Source organism: Triticum aestivum, chromosome 2A, assembly GCF_018294505.1.
Source record: "Triticum aestivum cultivar Chinese Spring chromosome 2A, IWGSC CS RefSeq v2.1, whole genome shotgun sequence".
NCBI classification, from domain to species: domain Eukaryota; kingdom Viridiplantae; phylum Streptophyta; class Magnoliopsida; order Poales; family Poaceae; genus Triticum; species Triticum aestivum.
The window spans coordinates 5,919,193-5,926,835 of record NC_057797.1 but is presented as its reverse complement, the minus strand read 5'-3'; the positions used below and the strand labels follow the sequence as shown (position 1 = coordinate 5,926,835).

Sequence of the window (7,643 nt, the reverse complement as noted above, 5' to 3'; positions counted from 1 at the left end):
AGTTGAGTCGTAAGGTTACCAAAGAGGACTATTTGCCACGATGCACAGTTCAAACATGGGTGCCCTACATATCAGCGAAATTATTTTACGTTCGTTCTTTACTAAGTCAGATGCAACTCGTAACCGACCAAGTAGTGGGTACGGTATTATCAATCAACTCTGATGCCTATCATGGACTTTGTCGACCCTGAACATATCATATTCCATGAAAAAATTCTATGCGAAAGCCTACTTAGTCGAGTCGAACGATTAACAACTTGAACACAAGTTGACAAAGTCATCAAAATTATTATTTAATTTTGTTTTATATATCACGAACAATGTAATGCATTCATGTGTTTTAATTCAGGAACAAAGAGCTTGAAGACGACTCCTTGAGCCGCCTCAAGCCTCGAGGGCTATCAAGCCAGAAATTGTTAAAAAATGGACTTTTTTCGTTACCAAAACACAAGTTCACAGACCTCCGGGTTGTTAAAGGCCTAAACAAACCCGGCGCTCGGGGGCTACAGATGATATACATGCTATTGGGGTTGGAAAAATTCAGAAAGACCCGGCTTGGAGACAGAATCCAGCCTGGGAGGACAACCCGACAACATCAACGTCGACGCTTCATGACCCGGCAATCTCTTCATCAACATTTCGGCATCCATTACGCCAACGACCCAGAAAAAAGCTCCACGTTCAAGACAAAAGCATCAACAAAATCAAGACCTTCCGCCCGACTCTTCGAGTCCCCGAAAGCTCAGGGGCTACTGTCGTGGATATGGGACACGGGTATCCTCATGGAGGTAGGCCGCGGCCCATCACGGGAGGTGGCCCAGCAGGCCGACTTAAACAGTTTGAATAAGACCTGGATTGCTATCCGTCTTGTAATAGAAAAGAGACTAGTCCTAATCCAACTAGGACTAGTCATGTAACCCGCCCCTCCAACATATATAAGGAGGGGCAGGGCTCCCCAAAAGGGGACAAGATTCACAAGTTCCACAACCTTGGACCAAGTTAGGTTTAAACAATAGCTCTCGAGATAAGAGCACTTTTATAACCGTGGTCATCATCATCAATATCAATGAAGCAGGATGTAGGCTTTTACCTCCACCGTGAGGGGCCGAACCTGGGTAAAACATCGCGTCTCTCATCCCGCTCAACCCCTCTCAAACTACCACATAGATGCGTTGGCCTCGCGACTAAGTCCTGACACTAAGGACATCTGCCGTGACAATTCCACGACAGTTGGCGCCCACCGTGGGGCACGCGCACGGTGGTGTTGAGTTCTTGGAGGGATCTATGAGGGATCGAGAAGCACGGTGGTGTTGAGTTTTTGAAGCGATCTATTAGGGATCGAGAAGTTTGCAATTCATGAGACGAAAAAGATTCAAAAAGTTAGGGTTGCATTAGGTGGGCCGTCATACGGTTGCCGAGTTGACTAGACCGAAGGCGGTGCGATCAAAAGTCATATCAAATCTTTTGGAGCGCTTTCGTGTCGGCGAAACCAACAGGACTTCCGTCAAGCGTCACCACGATTCGGGAACATACAGGGTCACTTCAAATCCGCATGCAAAAGAAAAGCAGAAAGAGAAGAAGAGACAGCCCACGGATAGTTAACGAGACGGAATCAGATTTGGCCACGACTCGGAAGTGGTGATGGATGCGGGCTCCACCGCTGCAGCCTGGCCTCACGTGTTTGTCTCCGCTGCCGGTACCCGGCCCATCATCACGTGCGCCTCGGCCTCGCTCCCCCACAGACGAGCCGCCGCTCTTTCCAACGGGCCGCTTCTGCCCCGTCTACCACAGTGACCCGCCGCGGATAAATCTGCCTCGCCTCGGTCTCGGACGCGAATCTCCTCCGCCACCGGTGCCGTCCGCGTCTGAGCTGCTCCGTCGAGCGGCCTTTTCCGCCGGTTCAACCCTGTTCTAAGCCGCCTCCAACGTGGCCATGGAGAGCCGCCGCTGCCTTTGCAAAATGCTGGCACCCACACATCAAGCTGCTGGCAACTAGACCAACGCCGGCCTCGATCCGCTCACACCGGTGTACCTCCGAGCCGCCTGTCTCCGCCTGCAAGCTGCGTCGGTGCGGCAACCCGCATCACCGCCCCGTCGAGGCGATTCGCCTCTACTTCCGACATGTATCCGCCTCGAGTCAGACTGCCTTTGCTGCCATGGCCTCGTCACGCTGCGGCCAACAGCGTTGGCTTCCTTTCTTTGTTGGTGTGAAGAAACATGCCCTGTCTGTTCTGGAAAAAAAGATTGACTTTCCAAGCTGGGCAATCGAGATGGAAAAGTTCTGCAGATCTGCTGCTGAATTGCTATTGTTTTCCTCCATAGAAAAAAGAGAAGCGGAGATGCGGCAACGTCTGGGAAGGCCAGACTGCCAGGACAGATCGAAGCACAAAGCTACAGCAATAGCAGTACATGGATGTGGCAGCGCCGCGTACGGTATTGGTGCTAGTATCATGTACTATAAGAAGGCTTCAATTAGTATAAAGTATGGATGTGACAGAGCCGCTGTTATGGCCGTTTCGTTCTGCTTTCCCGGGGCTTCCTCAAGCTGTTCCCCAGGAGAGGCTTGCTACATTCACCACGCGGCACCGTTGTGACCCGCTATCGCCGGGCCAGCCTCACATCACCAACTGCAGGCCGCCGCCGCCTCTGTGTCCTGCAAGCTGCCCCAACATTTGAGCAAATTGAAAAAGGGAATCATACGGAGTCAGGCCTCGAAGAAAACCTCAAAAGGACTTGACCCTTAAACAAAGGATAAGTTGCGTTCAACATGATGAGTACTGGAGATCTGAAGTTGATATTATTGAGAAGGTCCATTACCTTGGCTGAAGGTGCAATTAAGAGCAGAAAGCATGAGCCCGAGAAAACTCCACTGATGCTCACGACTTGTCGTGAATCGCCATGCCATCTAGGCCCGTCTCCGTCGAGTTGCCTTCGCCAGCCTGCCATTTCCACTGCCTCGTCGACCCCAATGGTCCGCTGGCTTATGCCACATCATAAAAACAAGCTAAGTCACTTTGATATTTAAATTTCATTTTTTTTCTAATCAATTATATATATCCGGCACCTTTGAGTTAATCTCGGGGGCTATAATTTCTTCTCATAAAGTTGAGTCGTAAGGTTACCAAAGAGGACTATTTGCCACGATGCACAGTTCAAACATGGGTGCCCTACATATCAGCGAAATTATTTTATGTTCGTTCTTTACTAAGTCAGATGCAACTCGTAACCGACCAAGTAGTGGGTACGGTATTGTCAATCGACTCTGATGCCTATCATGGACTTTGTCGACCCTGAACATATCATATTCCATGAAAAAAGTCCACGCGAAAGCCTACTTAGTCGAGTCGAACGATTAACAACTTGAACACAAGTTGACAAAGTCATCAAAATTATTATTTAATTTTGTTTTATATATCATGAACGGTGTAATGCATTCATGTGTTTTATTTCGGAAACAAAGAGCTTGAAGACGACTCCTCAAGTCGCCTCAAGCCTCGGGGGCTATCAAGCCAGAATTTGTGAAAAAACGGACTTTGTTCGTTACCAAAACACAAGTTCACAGACCCCGGGTTGTTAAAGGCCTAAACAAACCCGGCGCTGGGGGGCTACAGATGATATACATGCTATTGGGGTTGGAAAAAATTCGGAAAGACCCGGCTTGGAGACAGAATCCAGCCTGGGAGGACAACCCGACAACATCAACGTCGACGCTTCATGACCCGGCAATCTCTTCATCAACATTTCGGCATCCATTACGTCAACGACCCGGAAAAAAGCTCCACGTTCAAGGAAGACAAAAGCATCAACAAAATCAAGACCTTCCGCCCGACTCTTCGAGTCACCTGAAAGCTCGAGGGCTACTGTCGTGGATATGGGACACGGGTATCCTCATGGAGGTAGGCCGCGGCCCATCACGGGAGGTGGCTCAGCAGGCCGACTTAAACAGTTTGAATAAGACCTGGATTGCTATCCGTCTTGTAATAGAAAAGAGACTAGTCCTAATCCAACTAGGACTAGTCATGTAACCCGCCCCTCCAACATATATAAGGAGGGGCAGGGCTCCCCAAAAGGGGACAAGATTCACAAGTTCCACAACCTTGGACAAGTTAGGTTTAGACAATAGCTCTCGAGATAAGAGCACTTTTATAACCGTGGTCATCATCATCAATATCAATGAAGCAGGATGTAGGCTTTTACCTCCACCGTGAGGGACCGAACCTGGGTAAAACATCGCGTCTCTCGTCCCGCTCAACCCCTCTCAAACTACCACATAGATGCGTTGGCCTCGCGACTAAGTCCTGACACTAAGGACATCTGCCGTGACAATTCCACGACAGGAGGTGAAAAGGAAAACAGAGTGACACAAAATTGCTTTACATAGCAGAACATGAGAACATGTGGATAATGAATACACGCAACGAGGGCCCTAGTTGTTTAGTCTCATCATAAGTCATGTTCTCGTCAAAAGAAAAACCATCTCCAGTTTAGTAACACAATCCGACGAGCCCCACTTTGGACTCATTTCCCATAGTCCATGTGTTTCTGCCAACCTCGATGCGCTTGGAGGGCTTCGGTGTTGGAGGCTGAGTTTTTGAAAACCTTTTCTCTCATATAAATCCATAATGCGGGAAAACCGAGTTTTGAAATGGGGCGCAGTGATATGCGTCGGGCATGGTGATGGATAACATCTATTGGCCTCTTTGCCCCCGATTGATGCGAGACACGCAGAGTCAACCCTCTTGCCTCGAATGACTACTTCATCTCTCACGTGTGACGTATGTGATGTTACAATTTTGAGAAACCCCCCGATATCATGGGGACAATGATTTTGGGAGAACCCACAAAAAACTTTAGGTTTCTATTTTAATAGGGTTATTCGTATTCCTTTTATGGTCAATTCGTGTGTTATGCCGATTGTTTTTCTAGGTGGCACACCCTATAATTTGTGATTAGCTCTGCCACTTTCAATACCATTTGAAAGAATTATGAAGACCCTCATTTGTTGAATTCCGCGGAAAGTTGAGCAAATTAACAGATGCAAGGATCCAACATGTTGAATAAGAAAATGACTAGACAATTGCAAAAATAGATAGAATGAGTCGTAAATTCAATGTTGAATAAACAACAATTAAGACCTATCGGTGAAAAACAACATCATTCAGCTCCTTCTTGACAAGAAGGCGTTAGTCAAGTCAGTTTCTCAAAAATGAGTTGTTTTCGATTTGAAAATGCATATCATGGTCATGGTGTTGGCATTGGTTGGCTAATAATTTTTTAGCCACTTACAAAGGCATGTTTGAAGAAGGCCCGTCTTCGAACCAGTAGGGGGGGGGGGGGGGGTGAACTTCACAAGATCGCACCCCCCCCCCCCCCACACACACACACATACACAATGATCTGTTAAGCGAATCCAGCTCTTTGAAGTTTTATCGGGACCCAGGAGGTCAAAGGGAAAACAGAGCGACACAAATTGCTCATGTAGCGGAATGTGTGTCTTATGCCATGTGGGTCATGGAGACATGCAACAAGGCACCTTAGTTGTGTTAGTCTGGTGTGACATAAATCATGCTTCTCGTCAAAACAAAGACAGAATAACTACAATATCCAATTTAGTAGCACCATGTGACGAGCTCCTTTTTACTCATTCCCCATAGTATAGGTGTTTCCGTCAGGCTTGATGCGCTTGGAGGACTTCATTATTGAGCTGTGCTCAAGGTCCATGGTGGAAGAAAAATTCCAAAAAAATCATGCGATAGAAGTAGTCTAGGAGCTCCCTGAGAAGGGAGAGGGGGGGGGGGGGGGGGGGGGGGGGGGCTAGATGTAGGTGCCGAGGTGGGGTGAAAAAGCATGGCTATGTTGGACATGGTGAGGAGGCGACTTTTCCTCTTGCGCGCGATGGAGCGGGTGATTTCTGTGTACGACCAATTGACCTATATATATTGTTTTCCATAAAAAAATCACATAAATGCTAATCTTCAATATCTAAATAGGTTGCCTCCATTAACTATTTCTCTCAACATGCAAGTATGCCACATCTCGCACAACATGCATGAGCAAAGGCCCACCCCCACTATCATATGTGTGTCAACATACAAGCATGCCACTTCATCATGACATTCATGGAAAAACACTCATCTCAACATGCAAGCATACATGAGAATTTTCAATCAAACATCATAACTTATATGTTTTTTAGTTTTAGCTTTTTATATTACTCCCTCCGTTCCTAAATATTTGTCTTTCTAGTCATTTCAAATGGACTATCACATACGGATGTATGTAGACATATTTTAGAGTGTAGATTCACTTATTTTGCTCTGTATATAGTCACTTGTTAAAATATCTAGAAAGACAAATATTTAGAAACAGAGGGAGTATTATTTTAAATATTCATGTTTCATACAATAAATCCCATTGAAATATGTTGCAAACTATTCCCGCAATAACGTGCGGGGTATCATCTACTGTCACATCCCGCCTTGTGCCGCTGCAAATGTCAACATGTTCCTGCATTTTATAGCAAGCAAGTCGTTGTAGTATAGTGGTAAGTATTCCCGCCTGTCACGCGGGTGACCCGGGTTCGATCCCCGGCAACGGCGCATTTTTCATTTTTTGGCCCACTTAGATCGGGCCCATTTGCGTGCGATGGGGTGGTTATCCTGGGCCGAAATACAGAAAACCGGTGGCTGCTGTTTCTTGCATCCGATGGGGTGGATATCCTGGGCCGAAATCATAGGTGCTTCGTATAAAAAACATGTGATTTCGGTGGAGAGCGATGAGGTTATAAATATATTTCACATGAAAATTGTTTTATTCTGTAGACGCAACACACAGTGGTTACATATATTTTGCTGACACTGTAAATGCACTTTTGAGAAATTGTATCAGCAGGCATGATCGATACCACCATACACAACATGCATGCGCCCATAGACCATGCTTTCTATTGCTTATTCAACAGTACTTTTTCTAGAGTAAGCTTATATTCAACTATTAGTGACACGGCGGGACGAGGAATATGCTGCTACGTTCACTTCCGGTGTCTTCGCCTCGCGGAAGAACGGCCGCGGGACTGCATGTACAAAACAGATCGAAGCACAAACCAATTAATCGAACAGCGTCATATGAACAGAAAAAGATACAAAACAAAACTAATATGTGGTATTCCAGGAAATAATAATAAATACATGAAAACAATTTAGAACTGGTACCTCGGCCAGCGCCATGGATGGTGTAGCTGCTGCTCATGATCACCACGCAGATGAGAAGCATGGCTTGCACAAACACGACAAAACTGCGAGCTCTGAAACTAACTTCGATCGATGACGCCATAGCTAGTTTGTAACCTCACTAGTAGAAAACAGGGCTATGGTCCAAGCCGGCTCAGCCCATTAGTCCCGGTTCAGTCTAGAACCGGGACTAATGTGAGCATTGGTCCCGGTTCGTGCGGCTAAGGCATTAGTCCCGGTTCACTCGGGCCCTTTAGTCCCGGTTTAAGACATGAACCGGGACTAAAGGGTGCGATGACCTTTAGTCCCGGTTCGTGCCTCAAACCGGGACTAAAGATTAGACCTTTAGTCCCGGTTTGAGGCACGAACCGGGACTAATGGGGTTGAGACCTTTAGTCCCGGTTCGTGCCACGA

At 46.8% G+C, this 7,643-nt stretch overlaps 1 non-coding gene across 1 annotated transcript; it reads left to right on the top strand.

Moving 5' to 3' along the window:
* The first annotated feature begins 6,527 nt into the window (after positions 1-6,527).
* Positions 6,528-6,599, top strand: TRNAD-GUC (transfer RNA aspartic acid (anticodon GUC)). Its single transcript has one exon. It is a non-coding gene; the product is annotated as a tRNA-Asp (tRNA).
* The last annotated feature ends 1,044 nt before the right edge of the window (positions 6,600-7,643 follow it).